This window comes from Cervus canadensis, chromosome 1, assembly GCF_019320065.1.
Source record: "Cervus canadensis isolate Bull #8, Minnesota chromosome 1, ASM1932006v1, whole genome shotgun sequence".
Lineage (NCBI taxonomy): Eukaryota > Metazoa > Chordata > Mammalia > Artiodactyla > Cervidae > Cervus > Cervus canadensis.
This window is the reverse complement of record NC_057386.1, coordinates 9,420,092-9,438,301: the sequence shown is the minus strand read 5'-3', so window position 1 is coordinate 9,438,301 and position 18,210 is coordinate 9,420,092. Positions and strand designations below refer to the sequence as shown.

The following is an 18,210-nucleotide window of genomic DNA, read 5'->3' as shown; positions in this document are numbered from 1 at the left end:
TTCCTGGGTCAGGAAGTTCTCCTGCAGAAGGGATAGGCTACCCACTTCAGTATTTTTGAGTGTTTCTGGTAGCTCAGATGGTAAAGAATCCACCCACAATGCGGGAGACCTGGGTTTGATCTCTGGTTTGGGAAGATCCCCTGGAGGAGTGCATGGCAATCCACTCCAGTATTCTTGCCTGGAGAATCCCCTTGGACAGAGAAGCCTGGTGGACTACAGTCCATGAGGTCACAAAGAGTCAGACACGGCTGAGCGACTCAGCACAGCACAGCAACTTGTCATTCTAGTAAAAATATGATTGACAGAGAAAAGCCTATAGTTAAAAGTCACTTTTGACTTTTAAAGGGTTCTACGAGGCTCTAGGAAGTTTGCATGATTTTAGTTCTCTGTGTTACCTCAAGGTCAGTTGATTTCCACACAAAAATATGTTGCACATCATCCCCCGATTCCTGCCTGTGCAGCAGAAGTGAAGAAAGCAGTCCTTGTGAGACTGAACTGCTCTTGGAGATCTGCAGCTTGGAGAAAATAAGAACCTTAGAACCCTTTGGATGCGAAAGTCAGGGGATCTCACACGTAGGAGACCACGTGAGGAAGGATGTGTGCTTCTGAGTTACTGCAGGAGTCAGACTGAAATTTAGAAAGTTGCTTGTTTACCTGCCCACCTGAAGTTGGGAATCTAGTAAATAGGGGTTAGAATAGTGCTTCCCATACCTGGCTTATCTACAGCATCGCATGGGTCATTTTAAAAAGCAATTTACTGTGGGGCCCTGCTCTAGCCATGGCTAATGAACCAGGATCGTCCAGGGTAGGATCCAGGGATGAGTGAATGAGTACAGACACACATACACACGCACACGTGCACACGTGCACACACATATTTTCAAAGCACCTGAATTCAGGAGCCCAGATGTAGAAGACCAATTCTTGGGAAGCTTGTGCTGCTCTCCTTGAGGTCATGTTGCTTGGTCCTGTCTTGGGTTAGAGATGGTTCCCTTTATTTCCTGTGTTTGTTTGAAATGATGGTGGGGGATTTGTGTCCAGGATTATAGGAAGGATTGACTGAGTGTTAAATGCAGTTTTTTCCCAACTGTAACCATCTAATTGATGTGGTTTTGCTTTAGGCCATTCAGAATTCCCCTTAGAGGGTTTTGAGCTTTCAAGCAGAGGTTCGTAAGAAAAGGCTTCGCGGATCAAAGAAGCAAAAAATAACCAAGCTTGGGTTTTATTTTTACTCCTCTATTATAGCTACCAAGTTCATCTGCCTCCCTGCTTCAGCTTCCTCAAGTGTCTGTGTGGTTTTAGTTTTTACTCCTTTTAGAAAGACACCTTCCTTGTGTGTTGCTCAGTTGCTGGGCAGCTGCTGGGCAGACACCATCCTGGAGTCCTGATCTGCACAGCAGAGGAAGTGACCTGAAAAGAGTCTTCCCCTCTCTCTCTCTCGGGACGTGGATTGCCAGGCATGTGAGGTCTGCGGAAGGGCTGAGGCCCAGTCACCTGCCAGAGCAGCTTCTGAGCGGCTCTCAGCCTCTCCGAGGGTGGTGGTAGACAGTCTGGCTGTGCTAGGCTGGCTGTAATTGTGATGTCCTTCTTACTTGGATGAGCTTTGAAAAGTTAACGTTGTGTAAGACTTTAAAACACACGCACAAGTGGATGGAAGAATGTAATGAACTCCTGTGGACCCATCACCACAAACATTTTGGTGTAGTTTCCTTTCAGTCTTTTTTTTTTTTTTTTAATGTATATTCCTACATGTCCACTGACCTTAAGTCCTTCTTGGAAAATGTAGGATTTAAAAAATAAGTTTAAACCTCAGCTTCAATCTTAAGAGACTAGCAAAAAAGAGAAAATGAGATCAAAGCAAGCAGAAGGAAGATATAAAAGAGCAGAAATCAGTGAAATAGAAGACAGAGCAGCTGCCCAGAAAAGTTCCCACCTTGAAGGGAAGTGGATTAGCAAAGAGGAGGAGGAGGAGGGCATCCACTCCATTGATCACAGTTCAGCAGTCGGGTTATATAGTGCTGAGCAGGTGACGTGGTAGAAAGAGCACTGGGCATGGAGCCTGGCCTCTGGGTCTGGTACTGTCTCTAAGGGCCCTTTGATCTTGGGCAAGTCACTTGGCATCACCAAGTCCCCTGAAAATATAGACAGTGGTATCTTTTCTACCCTGCAGAGTTGTTGCAAGGTCAAATAAGACAATGCATGTGAAAGTAATTTACATATAACAGCTGGAAGAAAAGTAAAGTATAAAATTTGATAAGGAGAAATTTGAAATTACTAGATCAACTGAAGCTCGGGGATTATATGTGTGGATTTTATTTACAACAATGATAACAAAAAGTTTAAAAATTAGTTCCAGTTGTTCTGTGGAATGTTTTGTAGCTTTTTTAAGAAAGATAAATATTTTTCTCTGCCCTTAAAGCGTATATATGGATGAGTTTTTTGGTGGCATCTACTGGGGAAGGACCCCATCCTCACAGGGATGGCAGGAGAAGCAAGATTCCAAAGGAGGTGCCGGCCACTGGCTGTCTCCCCTCGGCTCCGTGGGGGCTGGAGGCAGGGAGCAGGCCTCACTTGGTCAGACAGTTTGTCACATGGAGCCCAGCAGAAACCGGAACCCAGGCTGGAAGTGCTGCTTCCCCGACACCAAGGCCCATGGGGTGACAAGGTGAGCCCAGATGATGGCCACGCTTGAACTGGGTTAGTCTGCAGCTGAGGAACCAGCTGCCTGGGGCTTAGCACCTTCCGCAGCAGACAAGCCAGCCCTCCCCGGGAGCCACCTAGTCGCGCTGTGGCCTCCTTGGCTGACCAGCTGTGACAGAGTATGTGCAGGGATGCTCAGGCCCCATGGTGGCCTGACTCTGCCCAAGGCTGTATAATATGGTTGCCCCATGATTTGATTACTTGTCCTTTCTTGTTGGTCATTTAGAAGTTTCCTCTCTGTTGTGTAGCAGGTTAACCCTATAATATCATTGTTGGTAAAGCTTTGCCCACGTTTCTAATTGTTTTCTTAGTCTAGACTTCTGTAAGTGAAATCACTAGGCCAGTGACTAAAAACTATTTTTTAGTCTCTTGATATGTACTTCCAAGTGATTTTCCAGAAAGTTCTGTCACATTTACATTTCACACTATGATATATATGATAATATTTATTAATTTATCCTTCTAAACATTGAATTGTTTTTTAATGTAACTTTTAAATATTTTCTCTCTTCACAGTGTTGGTAGGGTAGCTTTATTCTAAGACCTCGGACTGGTGTTCGTATAAATCAGAATGGGATTTATAGCAGCTTCTTTCCCAGGTCATTTCTTGTTAATTTAGTCAACAGATATTTATTGAGGACAAACTAGAAGCTGGGCACTCTGTGGGTCTTGGGATTTAGACATGAAATCTCAGGGACCTGGCATTCTAGGTGGAAGGAGAACTTTGACCTTTAAGCAAGAAAGGGAGCTGGTTTTTCTGGATAGTGTATGTTTCATCCAACTGTATGTGGAGTTCAGATGAAGGTTTCTTAAGAGTTAAGCAAGGATGAGAACTCATCTGCTTCCCACCCTGTGTTTATTGGACACAGGTCAGCAGTTGAACTTTGTGTTCCTGACTTTTCAGTACTCCTGTGTCCCCTTGCAACTGACGGCCTTTTTATAAGACATCTGCATCCACAAATTGTGTTAAAGACTTTTGAAAGTGAGTCTACACAAACCACAATTTAATCCTGAACGGATAGGTTTTAGAATCCTTTTGTGTGAGGATAGGGAGAACAGTGCCTGTTAGGGACTTTCTGGTGGAAAGAAGCTTAAACTTGGCCTGGTAACTTTGCCTCTTACTGCTCTTTCCAACGTGCACTGACTGGGAATTCCCTGGCGGTCCAGTGGTCAGGACTCTGCCTTCACTGCCAAGGGTCTGGCTTTGGTCCCTGATTGGGGAACTAAGATCCCATAAGCCACATGCTATGGCCAAAAACAGAAAAAGAGCAAAATGCATTGTCATGGATCTTTCATCTGTCAGCCTTAATTTTTACCCTTTGGCCGAAGGCCACCTTATGCCTTGGGCAAATTATCTTGTCTTCTCTCAGGGGCACAGACTTGGGGTAAAGACACAGTCTCACCTGCCTTGCAGGTCATTGTGAAAGGTCCAGTGAGATGCTCTGTGTACATCAGTCAGGGGCGGGGGGGGACACACAGCAGGAGCCTGGAGAGTGAAGTGATGGCTGTCATCTGTGGCCACACTGGAGGGCTTGGTAGGGCCGCCACAGATGCTAGGATACCAAAGGTGATGTTGAAACAGCTTACTTAGTGATAATAAACACATTCATTTCCATTTATCTTTTTGCTAAAAACTTTTCTGGTTCCCCCCTATTGTAGTTTTCTAAAAAATTATTGAGGTATAATTTATATACAATACACTGTGTCCATTTGAAGTACAGTCTGATGAGATATATTTGGCAGATTTATACACCATTGAAACTGCTATCACAGTCAAGATACAGAACATTTCTCTGAAAAGGTTCTTCAGGTTCATTTGCAGCCCATCCCTCCCTCCACCCTAGGCACCCTGGATCTTTTTGTCACTATATATTAGTTTGTGTCCCCCAGAATTGTATAAATGGAATCATACAGAGTATTCTCTACTGTATCTGGCCCTCCCTCAGCATGAAGTGATTGAGGTCATTGTTGGGAGGTCCGTCTTTCCTCTTTACTACGGAGTGGTGTCCCACTGTCTGTATTTATCCAGTCACCTGTCCTGATCGTGTGCATTGTTTCTGGTGTGAGGCCATTGTGAATAAAGCTGCCGTGAGCTGTCGTGTAAAGTCATTGTGTGGTTGTGTTTCATTTCTGTTGGGTTAATACCCGTGGATGGAATGGCTGGGTTGTATGGTAGGGTTTTCCTTTTCTCCTAAAAAATGTTTTATTATATGTAAGAAATGGTATGTACAAGTAGTATGTAACTAGTTTAAAATGTCTCAGAAAAGCTTTTATTTAATGTAAGTATAATATGCAAATCAGTTAAAGTGTGTTTTAGTATATTATCATTTTGCATCAGTTAAAAAATACTGGATTTTCCTAGAAAAAACAGTGACAATAAAACTTGAAACAATCACAAAATAAATGAAAAAAAATTTTTTTCCTGTTCTTATACACAATTCTGTGCTTCCTTAAAATTGAAGAGAAAGCTTCACACAAAAATTTCTAAGTATAAATTCTTGGGGGTGGGCAAATGCACCCAAGAGCACAGCAGAGTCGGAGTGGGGGCGGGGCGGCCCTCAGGAAGGGTCTCCCTGTATCCTGTGCGTGCCTTGCAGAGTTGCTCTGTGTATCTAGGTAAGCTGCTTCCTGGTAGCTCGTGGCTTTTGTCCATGATGTTTGTGAGACAGACACAGCGTGGACACGCCTTTGATGGTCACCTTACTCCTTCTTCCAGTGCAGCCAGAGGACGGGCGCCCTCTCAAGGCACCAGTCAGGCCTCTGCCACCCACTGCGTTGCTTGTGCCACTGGCACTCAAAGTGTAAATCTTTCAAAAAGAGGGAAGTGGGAGTTAAATATTTATTTTAAAAGGAATTATTCTGTAAAATCTTTTTAGAACAATTCTGTTGTTTAGGGGTTTTTGGCATTTGAACTACCAGGCAGAAAGTTTTCTACTTTGGAATTAAGGTATTAATTAAAGATTATTCTAAAGAATCAGTGAGTTATGTCCCCAGATGAGTTAGATGGTGGGAGTTAAAAGTAATTTAACTTAGAGCTGGGAAATTAGTCCTTTCATAATTGCAACGTGGCTAGCCGGCGATTTAGTCCACCTAGTACCTTATTATAGACCGTTTTCTGTCCTGATTGTTAGTACTGCTTAATTTAATGGTTGTGATGTCAGATTCCCTCAGGTCATTGTGTAAACCCCATGTGAGGAACAAGGGGTGCCAGCAGCCCTCTGAGCCTTCGTTTGCAGTCTGTCAGCCTGTGGGGTGGGATGAGAGGCTTGACCCCCATGTCCTCATGCTCCTGCTGACTCATCACCCAGCTCACTTAGGTTCATACCTGGAGGCTTCCGGAAGGAGGAGTAAACTTTGGCGAGACTGCGTGTACTCTTTTTCTTGATGTATCCTTGGATGTCTTGTTTCCCGACCAGGCCGGACTGTCGTTTATGAAACAAGAAGTTTTGTACTCTACAGGATATCCTTTAGTTTTGTATTTAATTAGACATTTTACATTTTCAATATAGGATTCAATCTGTCCCATTACTTTGTGATAAGACATTTGTGACATTATCTCCATTTACTTGGTCAGTGTTAACAAACTCACTGATATGCTTTTGCATAGTTATCAGTCATCATCTTAACCACTGACAACATTATTTGTCCTGATAATCCCAAGCCAGTTAATTGATGATATTCTCCTCCAATGAGATATGTTTTAAAGGTAATTTCTATGAAAGTTGCTATGAAATGCGAATGATAAAGCTCTTTCCTTTCCAGTGAGAGAGAGAGCAATGAATAACAGCCCCTTATTTTCCTGCCATGTTCTGAACTGCTGGAAATAGAAAAAGGAAGAGGAAAGTGGAGATCAAACCACCAGGCTTTGTAACTGGTGAAGAGAAGGCATCCCCCTAACGCCAGGCATCAGGGAACAGGTTGCAAATTTGTAAAGTAGGTCAGGTTTCTTTCTCTTTCTAACCCCTAATCGGATCTTTTGAACATTCAGAACCGCAGGCTCCCAGGACCTTCTGCCTCCCGTTTCGGTGCTGAGGTGGTGAGCAGGGGCCCTGGATCCACTCTGCTTAGTGCCATGTTTTTGGTATTTCTGTTGGTGATTTCTCTGTTTAAAATGGCCCCACACACAGTGCTGAAGTGCTGACTGGTGTTTCCAAGTGCAAGAAGCTGTGATGTACCCACCGAGAACACATGTGTGTTCAGTGAGCCTCCTTCAGGTCAGAGGTGTGTCCTGAAACATGCTCACATATTGGTCCGTGGAGGAACTGGGATCAGGGGCTCACAGGAACCTAGCCCTGTATTCCCCGGGACCTGGCTTCAGTATTTGGCAGTTCGGGTTTAAGAGTGACTTTTTTAGGAGCCTTTCTAGGATGCTTGAATTAGGAGGACTGACTGTATTGCTAGCCTTCTTTCTCCCCTCTAAGCTTCAGGCTTAGATGGCTCACTGCCTCATTTCTCTTCCCTCCCCACCGAGACGTCTAAAAGGGGGCCTTGTGCTTGGCGTGGCACGGAAGAACCCCGAGATGTCCCCATTCTAGGAAGCAGCATGTCCACCCACGTGGTGTGCAAACCGCATGTTGAGAAATCAACCCCGATTCCTCCCTTTCTCTCATTTTCCACATTCAGTTTCTTAGTGGTGCTGTCCATTCCACCTCCAAACATGGTCTGAACCCCCTGCTTCTCTCCATTCTCCTGCTGCCACATGAGTGGAGACCCCTGGCGTTGCTCCTGGGATGCGACCCCAGCTCCCTGTGTCACCCTCACTGTGACCCTGTATCCCGTGCCCTCCCCCTTATGGACACCTGACCAGCTGTCCCTTCTCAGGAGGACCCAGAGGGAGCAGGCTGAGAAAGATTTTGTGGTTTGAGTCCTTGATGTCACTCTGGGTGATGGTAGCTTCCGCAAACAGACCTGCCTCCAAACCTGGGAGGAATATTTTTGAGACTGGAAAGGAGGTTTGCTTTTTTCTTTTTATAGGGAAAATAGACATCAGAACAGTGGTTTAAGAGCTTGAAGAAAATCTTGAAGAAATGCCCCTTCAAGAATAGATTATTAGAGCTTTATTATTTGTTTTGTATTTCACTGAAACCACCTGTCTTCTAAAACAAGGAGATTAGATTTTAGACAAAACCATGGTTTCCGCTTAGTTTGTTTTCAGAATCAGTGACGGGCACCAAGAAGAAGTTCGGACTGGCTGTGTGTGTGGTACTGCCTTCCGCCTTCTCTGCCCTGCCCTGTGACGCAGGGTGAGCGTGGTCTGTCCCCTCCTGTTCCTCTCTCACGTGGTGGCTTCATCAGCAGGGCCCTGGCGCCTTTCCACGGGTTCACTTTGCACTCTGTCAGCTGAGTAAAAGGATGGGTGGAGTGCACCGATTTTATAACGTCCGTCTTGTGGTTTTACGAAGAAAAGGGGTGATGTATAATTAGTAAGTCAGAAAGGGAGGGAAGGAAACAGGAAGAGAATATGCAGCACTTGTGCATCAGAGTTGATGTCCGAGGCAAGAAAGAGTGGGCAGGCAAGCTCTTGCATTCTCCAGCCCCACCTGTCCTTACTCTGAGCTGTCAGAGAGCTTTGCTTTCATAAACACGTGAATTTCACACCATAATGACACTTGTTTTCATATTTGTTGAAGGCTGGCCACTTTTTCTAAAAACTATTAATTGAATTTGGTTTAGAAGTGCACAGAACACCCAGTGAATTAATTTGATCATTCTCCCTGACATTGCTCATATTCCCCTAAGTAGTAAAAGTATCAGATCATTTCTGGAAATATCAATTGAATTTATCTTCAGTGGCTAGTGCTTTTCATGTATTACAGTTAAAGAATGAACTTGCCTGATAGCTTAGTCACCATTGTCCCCTACAAAACCTTCAGCTTGTTTGATCCATAAATGTTTTCCTTTTGATGCAGGACAGCATTGAACCCATCCATTCATCATCCGGTGGGTGAGCTGATGGAACACCTAACATGATTGCTCTGTGATTACCTGAGACCGTAGGACACTGGTTCAGCAGACGCTTTTCATCTTTGAGAAGGGGAATCTTAGTTCACAGAGTCATAAAATGTTTAGAGGGGAAGTGAAAAGTGAAAGTGAAGTCGCTCAATCGTGTCCGACTCTGTGACCCCATGGACTGTAGCCTACCAGGCTCCTCCATCCATGGGATATTCCAGGCAAGAGTACTGGATTGGGTTGCCATTTCCTTCTCCAGGGGATCTTCCCGACCCAGGTATTGAACCCAGGGCTCCTGCATTGCAGACAGATGCTTTACCGTCTGAGCCAAACCTACCATAAATCTGAGTCAACACCTTCAGCTGGTTTCCTGTATATGTGGTGTAGTAGGTGACAGTAAGAGGGTCATGGGAGGAGTCTCAGCAGCTGGACTTTGAAGAATTGGTCTTGTAAATTTCAAATGCAAACATTTGCCACCTTGGAAAAAAGAAAACCGTGTTACAGAACTAAAAACAATAAAATGAAAAGCAGCAGTTCCCTGCACCACCTTGAGATCCTCCTCCTGAGGGGCAGCCATTTTGAATTTTTTAAGCTGTTCAACAATAATCTTCTCTTGCTTCTTGATGGCCAGTTTCAGACCGCTCTGCGGACTTTCTGTTGAGCACAACACTGCCAAGCCTCGTAGTATTCGGCAATCATTCTGTCTTCCTGGTACCACTCCTTGTTTTTCCTGGAGCTATTAATTGCCTCAACTTTTCCCTTTGCCCAGCTGTCTTTGAAATTATCAGTTGTTTTCTAAAATACGGCAGCTGAGCCGTAAGCTTATCTGTGATGTGTTTTGTCTGCTTAAGTGCATCAGTCAGTTGTGTCCCCCTGGATTGTGCCGGTCATTTTTCTGCTCAAATCTAGATCAGTTGCTCTTAGGTCTGCTGTCTGGCCTTTGTTTCCACTTCCCCCCAGAGTCATTTGGGATTACCTCTGTTGAATCACCTTTTCCTTCGTCTGTGTCTTTCCTGTTTTTGATTTACCTTAAGTACATTCTCTAGAAGTTTCCTTCGAAAGGGTATGTGGGAGGTCTGTGTTCTGAGTCCACATGTTAGAAAATGTCTTGGTCTGTCCTTAACACTTTTTGGACTTGGTATAAAATTCTAGTAAAATTTTCTTCTGATTTTGAAGACTTTTACTTTACTTTTTTTTTCTTTTTTGCTTATCATTCTGCCTGTGAGATTTGTCCATGTTGTCTCACATAGTTATATTCACTTTTACAAACACACGATATTTTATCTTCTGGATATACCACAATTAAAAACCGTTCCACTCTCACTGGACATGTAGGTGGTTTCCACTTGGGGGTTATCACTACAAGTGCCGCTGGGACTGTTCACGTTCGTGTTTCCTGGTATTCATGTGAATGATGTATTAGCATTTATAGGAAACTCAGTCTGTGATTTTTTTTTTTTTCCCAGCTCTGTCATATGTCAAATGTTTATATCTACAAGGGTTTCTGGGCTTGTATTCTGTTCTGATGATCTGTCCCATGCCGGGACCACCCATCTTATAACCCCCAAAACAGAGAAGTAAAAACCTACTGGGATTGTGCTTCGCAGTGACAAATCTATATTGAACCTGTAGATCCTCTGGGAAAAGTGACAGCTGAGAGTGCTGGATCCTGAGTGTGCTTTCTCTCTCCATGGATTTAGGTCCTCTTTCAAGTTTTTCAACAAAATTTTAGAATTTTTTTTCCATTAAACTCTTACACATTGTTGAACTGATTTATCACCCAATGTTAATTAAATTTGTGGGCTTTCCTGGTGGCTCGTAGTAATGGACCCACCTGCAATGCAGGGGATGTGGGTTCAATCGGATCAGGAAAATCCCCTGGAAAAGGAAATGGCAACCCACTCCAGTATTCTTGTCTGGGAAATCCCATGGACAGAGGAACCTGGTGGGCACAGTCCAGGGGGTTGCAAAAGAGTTGGACAGGACTTAGCAACTAAACAACAATTTAATTTGTGCTTTTATATGTTGACTTTGTAACCAGCAGTCTTGTCAACCTCTGTGAATGATTCTAACAGTTTAGGTTTGTTTGTTGTTGTTGTTTTTTTACCTTTTCTATGTGGATAGTCAATCCACTAGTGAGATAATCATTTCCTTTTTTTTTTTTTTTTTTTACAATCTTTGTGCCCTTTTCCTTGCCCCGTTTCATTGGCTAGAGCATTTGGGCCCAGTTCTGCTGGGGCTTCCGGGCTGAGAAGATTGGGCTTAAAAAACCCTCCAGCACAGTACCAGTGAAGTTGCTGAGTGTGGACACCCTTCATTTCTTCCCCATCTTAAGGGAAAAGATTTCAGCATTTCCCCACAAACTGTAACATTTACTGTGAGTTGTAAATACCTTTCATCATGTTGAAAAAAAAAATGCGTCCTGTGTCTAGTTTGTCAGGAGGTTTTTTCAGCCATGGACGGCTGTTCAGTTCTTTCAGTAATTTTCTTGCAGGTACATGTGTCACATCGTTGTGACCGTGTATTATGCAGCTATGTCATGAGCTAGTCTAGCCCTGCGTTGTCTCACGTGATAACCACTACTGAGTTCTTGAAGTATGTTCTCAGCGTAAAACAAATCCAGGATTTTGAAACTTTAGTACAAAAAAAAGGCAGAATATTTATTATATTGATTACATGTAGAAATGGTAATGTTTTAGATATATTGGGTTAAAGCTTATTATTAAGGTTATTTTTTTACCATTTATCTTTTAGTTGTTTACTGTGTAAGTAAGTAAGTGTAAGTGAAAGTTGCTCAGTTGTGTCTGACTCTTTGCGACCCCATGGACTGTAGCCTGCCAGGCTCCTCTGTCCGTGGGATTTCCCAGGCAAGAATACTGGAGTGGGTTGCCATTTCCTTCTCCACATTTTCTGTGTAATTCTTGCCAAAAATACACAACCTCAGTTGCATCGGGAGAAAAACTGCAGGCAAATCCAGATTGGGGAACATTCTACGAAACAACTGAGCAATACTCTGAAGTGAAAAGGTCATACACTGAGACTGGGAACGGTCATGATCAGACTGATTGCAGTGGGGTCTCCTAGATTGGATCCTGGACTAGAAGAAGAGGACCTTATTGAGAAAACTGAGGAGGTTCCAGTAGGTTTACCGGGTTGCCTATTAGCAGTGTGTTGATAAGATGGTAACCTTAGGGGAAGTTGGTTGGAGGACATATGGCAAGTCCATGTTTATGCAGTTTTTCTGCAGATCTAAAATTTTTCAAAATAAAAAGTTAGCTGCTCATACTGGTTGACTCTGGAATTCAGTTTCTGAATCTCTTCTGCGGGTTCAGAAAGATAGATAAAAAACAATGTTGATTTCACATAGCTTTTGATGGCAGAGTATTGTAAACAGAGATTCACCAGTACAAAATCAAAGTATAACGTTAATACAGATTTTACTGTGGGATGTACCAATTTAAACAATTGAGGTAGATTTATATGCCCTGACATAGGAAAATCTCTATGAAAAAAAAAACTTGCAGAAAATCATATATTAAATTTAACTTTGTGATATAAGAAGTAAAAAAAAATGTACTTTTATTTTTGTATTTTATATGTTCTCTATCTTCCTCCCCACCCCCAGAATGTAGTAATCATGTACTCCTTCTATAATTTAAACATAGGGAGACAGTAAGTATGGTATTTTCTGTCTTCAATGAGATCATCCTTTTTTGTGTGTTAGAAAAACTCAGAATGATTATTTAATATTTATGCTTTATTTTATAAGCGGTTCTTTGATAAAAATACAAAGACCTAAACTCAGCCCTTAGGAAAAGTTTCTTACTGATTCATATTTGTGTTTCTTAAACTAACCTCAGTGGAGAGGGGCTGTGTTTTAGGCAGTCTCAGAGTTAAGGGAATTCACAGGTGATGACTTCTCCGCTGGGGGTGTCTGGTTCCTGTGCCTGGGGCGTGTGTCCATCGGCTGAGGGAGCACTCTGCCCTGGGAGGGCCCCGGGGCTTGGTGTTGGCAACCGTGGTCACATGGCTCCTCAGCTCTCCTGTGTCTTCAGCGTTCTTCATTGTGGAAGGGCGATGGTGGTGGTTGGGGTGCTGCCTGGTCTCCTGCAGGTGGTTTTGATGCCCGAGAAATTCTGTATTTCTGTGACAACATCTCTGTGTCTCTTTGGAAACTGACGCGGCTTTTGAAGGTTACCTGATTGGGTATGGTGCAGCAGCACGTGTCCCTTCCGTCAGAGTGACAAACCTCAGGCTGTCCAGCAGCACCATGAACCTGGTTCATGTTTGGAATTTTGCGTTGTTTTGTCTTTAAATCTGCATTTCTCAGGTCTCTTTTTCCTGCAGACTTCTTTCCAGGTAGGTTTCCTGACTGGGAAGAGAATGTGCAGCCCCACCAATACAAATGTCATTCTGTGACTTTGGGTTATAAAATCGTTTTCAAGAAGAGTAAGGTAATTAATTGGACTGAGGGTTTGTTCAGTGGAGGGAAGTTAAGTTTGGGGCCCATAGTCTTGGAAGGATGAATGATCACTATGCGAATGACAGAAATTCAGGTAGGTCTTTGTGGGTGGAGGGACTCTGTTGGGGTGACAGCAGACAAGCGGGGAGATAGGCAGGACCATGTCTTGAAGGGCCTCTTGTGCTGGGCAGTTCTATATCTAAAATGCCCTTCCTCTCCCAGACAGTGCCTGCTCATCCATAAAGGTCACCTCTACTTTTCTCTTCAAGATTGTGACCCCAAGGCAGTATTTGAATCACCCCTGATCTCCTCCTAAATGCCAGATATAGCCACTAAGATTGTGGATTTTCTCAAAAGTCACTTTTCTTTTTTGGACTGCTCACGCCCCCATTCTTCCTGCTGCCCCCAGGGACTGATTTTTGGTGTTCTTTCTCCAAGAGCTTGGAGCACCCGACCCTCACATCCTAGTCCTGAGCAGACCAGGTGGTGGCTTCAGGTGACCTCTGCCACCACCCAGGGCCTCCAGAGACCTGTGCTCTCGCCACCTCTGGAGCCCAGCACCCAGCTAGCGTGGCACTCAGCACAGTTCAAACTGAACACACAATAGAGATCCAAGTCTTTTTTTGAGGGAATGCAGAGTACTCAGCCTTGAATGCTCCTTGGAAGGACTGATGCTGAAGCTGAAGCTCCAGTACTTTGGCCACCTAATGTGAACAAGCTGACTTATTGGAAAAGACCTTGATGCTGGGAAAGATTGAAGGCAAAAGGAGAAGAGGGGGGCAGAGGATGAGATGGTTGGATGGCATCACTGACTCAGTAGACATCAACTTGGGCAAACTCTGGGAAATAGTGCCAGGGAGGAGGCCTGGCACTCTGAGTCCATGGAGTCACAGTCAGACACAACTTAGTGACTAAACAACAACTTAGCACTATGTTTTTCAAATAATGAGCACCAGCTTTGTGAACACCAGCTAGAACATGGTGGGCAGACCCTCAGGTTACCAGGGGATGAGACTTCTCCTAAGGACACAGGAAGTGGGAGGTTCAGCCACCACAGTGGCTCTGGGTCCCCGAGCTCAGGTCTTTTCATGGGGAAACAGCTTTGGGAATCTAGTCATGCACACAGTGCCTCGTTAATTTCATTAGTCCACGTGGTGGGGAACAGGAAGCAGGAGGTTCAGAGGAGAATATAAATGCATCTCACATACTGCAGAATTTTGGAACTGAAAAGCCTGTGTCCAGTGTTTTTATTTTGGGTTGGGGGAGGCTTTTCTTTAGTTGCAGCAAGTGGGGGGCTACTCTTCGTTGCAACGCACAGGCTCTACAGTGGCTGGGCTCAGCAGTAGCAGTTCCTGGGCTCTAGAGCCCAGGCTTAATAATTGTGGCACATGGGCTTAGTTGCTCCACAGCATGTGGGATCTTCCCGAATCAGGGATGGAACCTGTGTCTCCTTTGTTGGCAGGTAGATTCTTTACCACTGAGCCACCAGGGAAGCCTCGTGTTTAATATTTCAATAATTACTGCACCCCACACACACACTCCTGGATCCTTCTTTCCCGCATAGCACCTGCTACTTTCTAGCATGCTAGTTAATTTATTATTTATTGTGAATATTGTTTGTTGTCTATGTCTGCCTGTGTAACATAAATTCCCATTGGTCATCACCTAGTCCCATAAATTAATCACAGTGGCAAACCAGTTTTCATATAACGAAAACCTTTCAGGAAATGAGAACAGTGGAATATCACCAGAGCACGCCCTACATATTAGGTAGAATATGACTTTCTTCTGTATACATTCAAAAGGTAATGTATTTGCAAAAATGGCTAATTGTAAACCTTTTAACAATCTTCTTGTGTAGCCAGCAGAGGGCAGCACAGTTCGAATTTATCACATCTAGTAATTTTGACTTTATTTTAAAGGACATTTAAAACTGTAGCAACTGCTTTCAGATGTAGTTCAATGTTTATCTCAATATCAAGTTTAATTTTTTTTTTTTTTTTGCTGCACCATGAGGCATGTGGGATCTTAGTTCCCCAACCAGAGGTCGAACCCAGCCCCCCTTCAGTGGACGCACACAGAGCCCTAACCACTGGACCGCCAGGGAATTCCTCAGCGTCTAATATAGTATACTGCTTTCTCGTTTGAGTCATGCTACTGCTTCTGTGTCTTTGTGGAGGAAGACGTTTCTCTTTAGCATCACGAATAGGTCGAGCGCATGTTTTCTAAAGCACACAGGACCAAGTTTCTGAGTGTGATGGTGACGACTGGTGTGAGTCCTGTGGGGCGTCATTCCATCACCACTGGGGGGCGCTAAGCATTCACCCGGGCTTCTCTCAGGGATAGGGCTGCCCTCACTGGCTCCTGGAGGACTGGATCCACGTGCAGATCCCCCAGCATGAAGGTCCTCACTGAGCCCCTGGTGATGTGTCGACCCCCTTTTAAAGGAAAATTGCACAGATACTCAAAACCACATGGTCCCCCCCCCCCCCGTTTTATGGCATTCTATGGCATTGATAGTGAATTTTCTTCACATGGAAATTAAGATCAGATTCTGAAGAATTACACTTTTCTCTTTTTTTCCTTGCAAAAGTTAATGACTCTTCTTGGAAAAAATTGAAATTCAGATTGTGTAAGTAAGACAAAGGGTAAAAGGACATGGCTTAGGGCTTTTGAAAAATATCTAATTGACTTTTACTGTTGATGATAAAACTGCTAAAAATTCTGCCTTACAAAGTATGTGCAGGTAACAGTAGTGAGGTGCAAGTTAAGTGCACATCCAGAAATTTTTTATTTGCATTCTCTGCAACAAATGCCTAGTATTTCCTTTGTCCTCAAGTCTTTTTGTTTTTGTACATTGCCGATTTGATGCTGTTCATGTGTATGAGGAAAAACAGTACAAATCCATATTTTTCAGGTAACCCAAGAAGTAGAAAGAAAGAAAGTGAAGTCGCTCAGTTGTGTCCAACTCTTTGTGACCCCCTGGACTGTGTAGCCTGCCATGCTCCTTCATCCATGGGATTTTCTAGGCAAGAATACTGGAGTGGGTTGTCATTTCCTTCTCCAGGGTATCTTCCCGACTCAGGGATCATACCAAGGTTTCCTGCACTGCAGGAAGACTCTTTACCGTCTCAGCCACCAGGGAAGCCCAAGAAGTAGAAGTAACTTTCAAAAGACCTTTGCAATATTTCTAGGCAACTGCAGGTTTCTGTCTGTAGAAGGTTGAGGTCTTTGTCATTTTCTGCGTCACCTTACAGATGCACTTCTGTGGGTTTTTGGACACTTGCATGATTGTGTTCTCCAAGCCCTTCCTGTTGGCAGCTTATCAGGAAAGATCTAAGCTGCAAAGAAAGAGGTCATCAGGAAACAAAATGACATATCTTCAGATCTCAGAAATTCCTCTGAGATTGGAGATATGGAGTGACGCTAGAAACTGGAGGGTGGGTCTGAAGTCACGACAGGCAGTTAAGACACCCAGTTCTTTTCCATCTCCTGTAGCAAGGCGATTTCTCTTTACCTGTGGTAAAACATGGAGATCAGGTTGTAAGGGGACTGAGTGAACGTGTGTGTACTTACTTAGGAGCTCCTTTCCCTTTCTCTCTACTTACCTGCCCAGGTGCTACTGGCCAGCTCTATTGGATATCGTGTGTCTTTAGGTCACTGCTCAAGAGAAGAACCTACAGAGCCCTACATGCAGTGTTTCTGTGTGTTAATTGCTTTATTATTTTACAAAGACACTCACCACTCAACAGGCCATAGCTACTACACAGTTTTTAATCAGATTGTCAGTGCCTCTCTCTTAAATATGAAGAAATAGCCTCAGTTTACTAGACATTTAAGGACAATCCCTGAACATGATAGAACAAACTAAACAAAAGAAAAGAAATTAAAGGAAAAATTAAAGAAAAGAAAAGAAATTAGAGGAAACAGGTCATGGAAGATACAGAAGAAAACTTTAAAACTCTATACTTAAGAGTCTCAGAAATTATATTAATGAAATAAGAATAGGATGCTATCAAAAAGATAAATTCAGAGATTAAGAATGAGTTCTTGCAGAGTAAAAATAAAAGAAATAGACTTCCCAGATGGCTCAGTGGTAAAGAATCTGCCTGCAATGCAAGAGATGCAGATTCAGTTCCTGGATCCAGAAGATCCCCTGGAGAAGGAAATGGCAACCCACTACAGTATTTTTGCCTGGAGAATCCCATGGACAGAGAAGCCTGGCAGGCTACAGTCCATGGAGTGAGAGTCTAACATGACTTAGCGACCAAACAAATACCAGAAATAGAACATTCAAATAGAAAGATTGGAAGCTAAAGCAGAGAATTGTTCTGGCTGTTGTACAAAGTAGCACAGGATGGGTGGCACAGATGTTTGTTTCTCACAGTTGTGGAGGCTGAGAGTCTAAGGTCTCAGTGCTGGTGGATTGGGTTCTTGGTGAGGGCCTCCTTCCTGGTTTATAGAGAGCTGCGTTCCTGCGGTGTCCTCACGTGGCAGAAAGAGAGCTAGCTAACTCTCTGGCCTCTTCATATAAGGGCACTAATCCCACTCAGGTGGCTCCACCCTCATGACCTGAGCACCTCCCAGAGGATCCATTTCCAAATACCATCACATTGTGCATGTGGGGACACAAACATTTGGTCCATTGAAAGAATATTTCCTAGAAAGCAGCTCAAAAAGAAGAGGAAAGTGCTCGCTTCGGCAGCACATATACTAAAATTGGAACGATACAGAGAAGATTAGCATGGCCCCTGCGCAAGGATGACACGCAAATTCGTGAAGCGTTCCATATTTTAATATACAAGCAACTCCTGCAGCTCAATTCCAGAAAAATAAATGACCCAATCAAAAAATGGGCCAAAGAACTAAACAGACATTTCTCCAAAGAAGACATACAGATGGCTAACAAACACATGAAAAGATGCTCAATATCACTCATTATTAGAGAAATGCAAATCAAAACCACAATGAGGTACCATTACACGCCAGTCAGGATGGCTGCTATCCAAAAGTCTACAAGCAATAAATGCTGGAGAGGGTGTGGAGAAAAGGGAACCCTCTTACACTGTTGGTGGGAATGCAAACTAGTACAGCCGCTA

The 18,210-nt window shown here is 43.6% G+C and overlaps 1 protein-coding gene and 1 non-coding gene across 3 annotated transcripts in view; both read left to right on the top strand.

Moving 5' to 3' along the window:
- Window positions 1–18,210, top strand: part of CYTH1 (cytohesin 1) — a 72,945-nt gene that overhangs the window by 11,861 nt on the left and 42,874 nt on the right. The gene's annotated exons all lie outside the window — the stretch shown is intronic.
- LOC122424924 lies at window positions 17,801–17,907 on the top strand. The gene has a single exon (XR_006264617.1). It is a non-coding gene; the product is annotated as a U6 spliceosomal RNA (small nuclear RNA).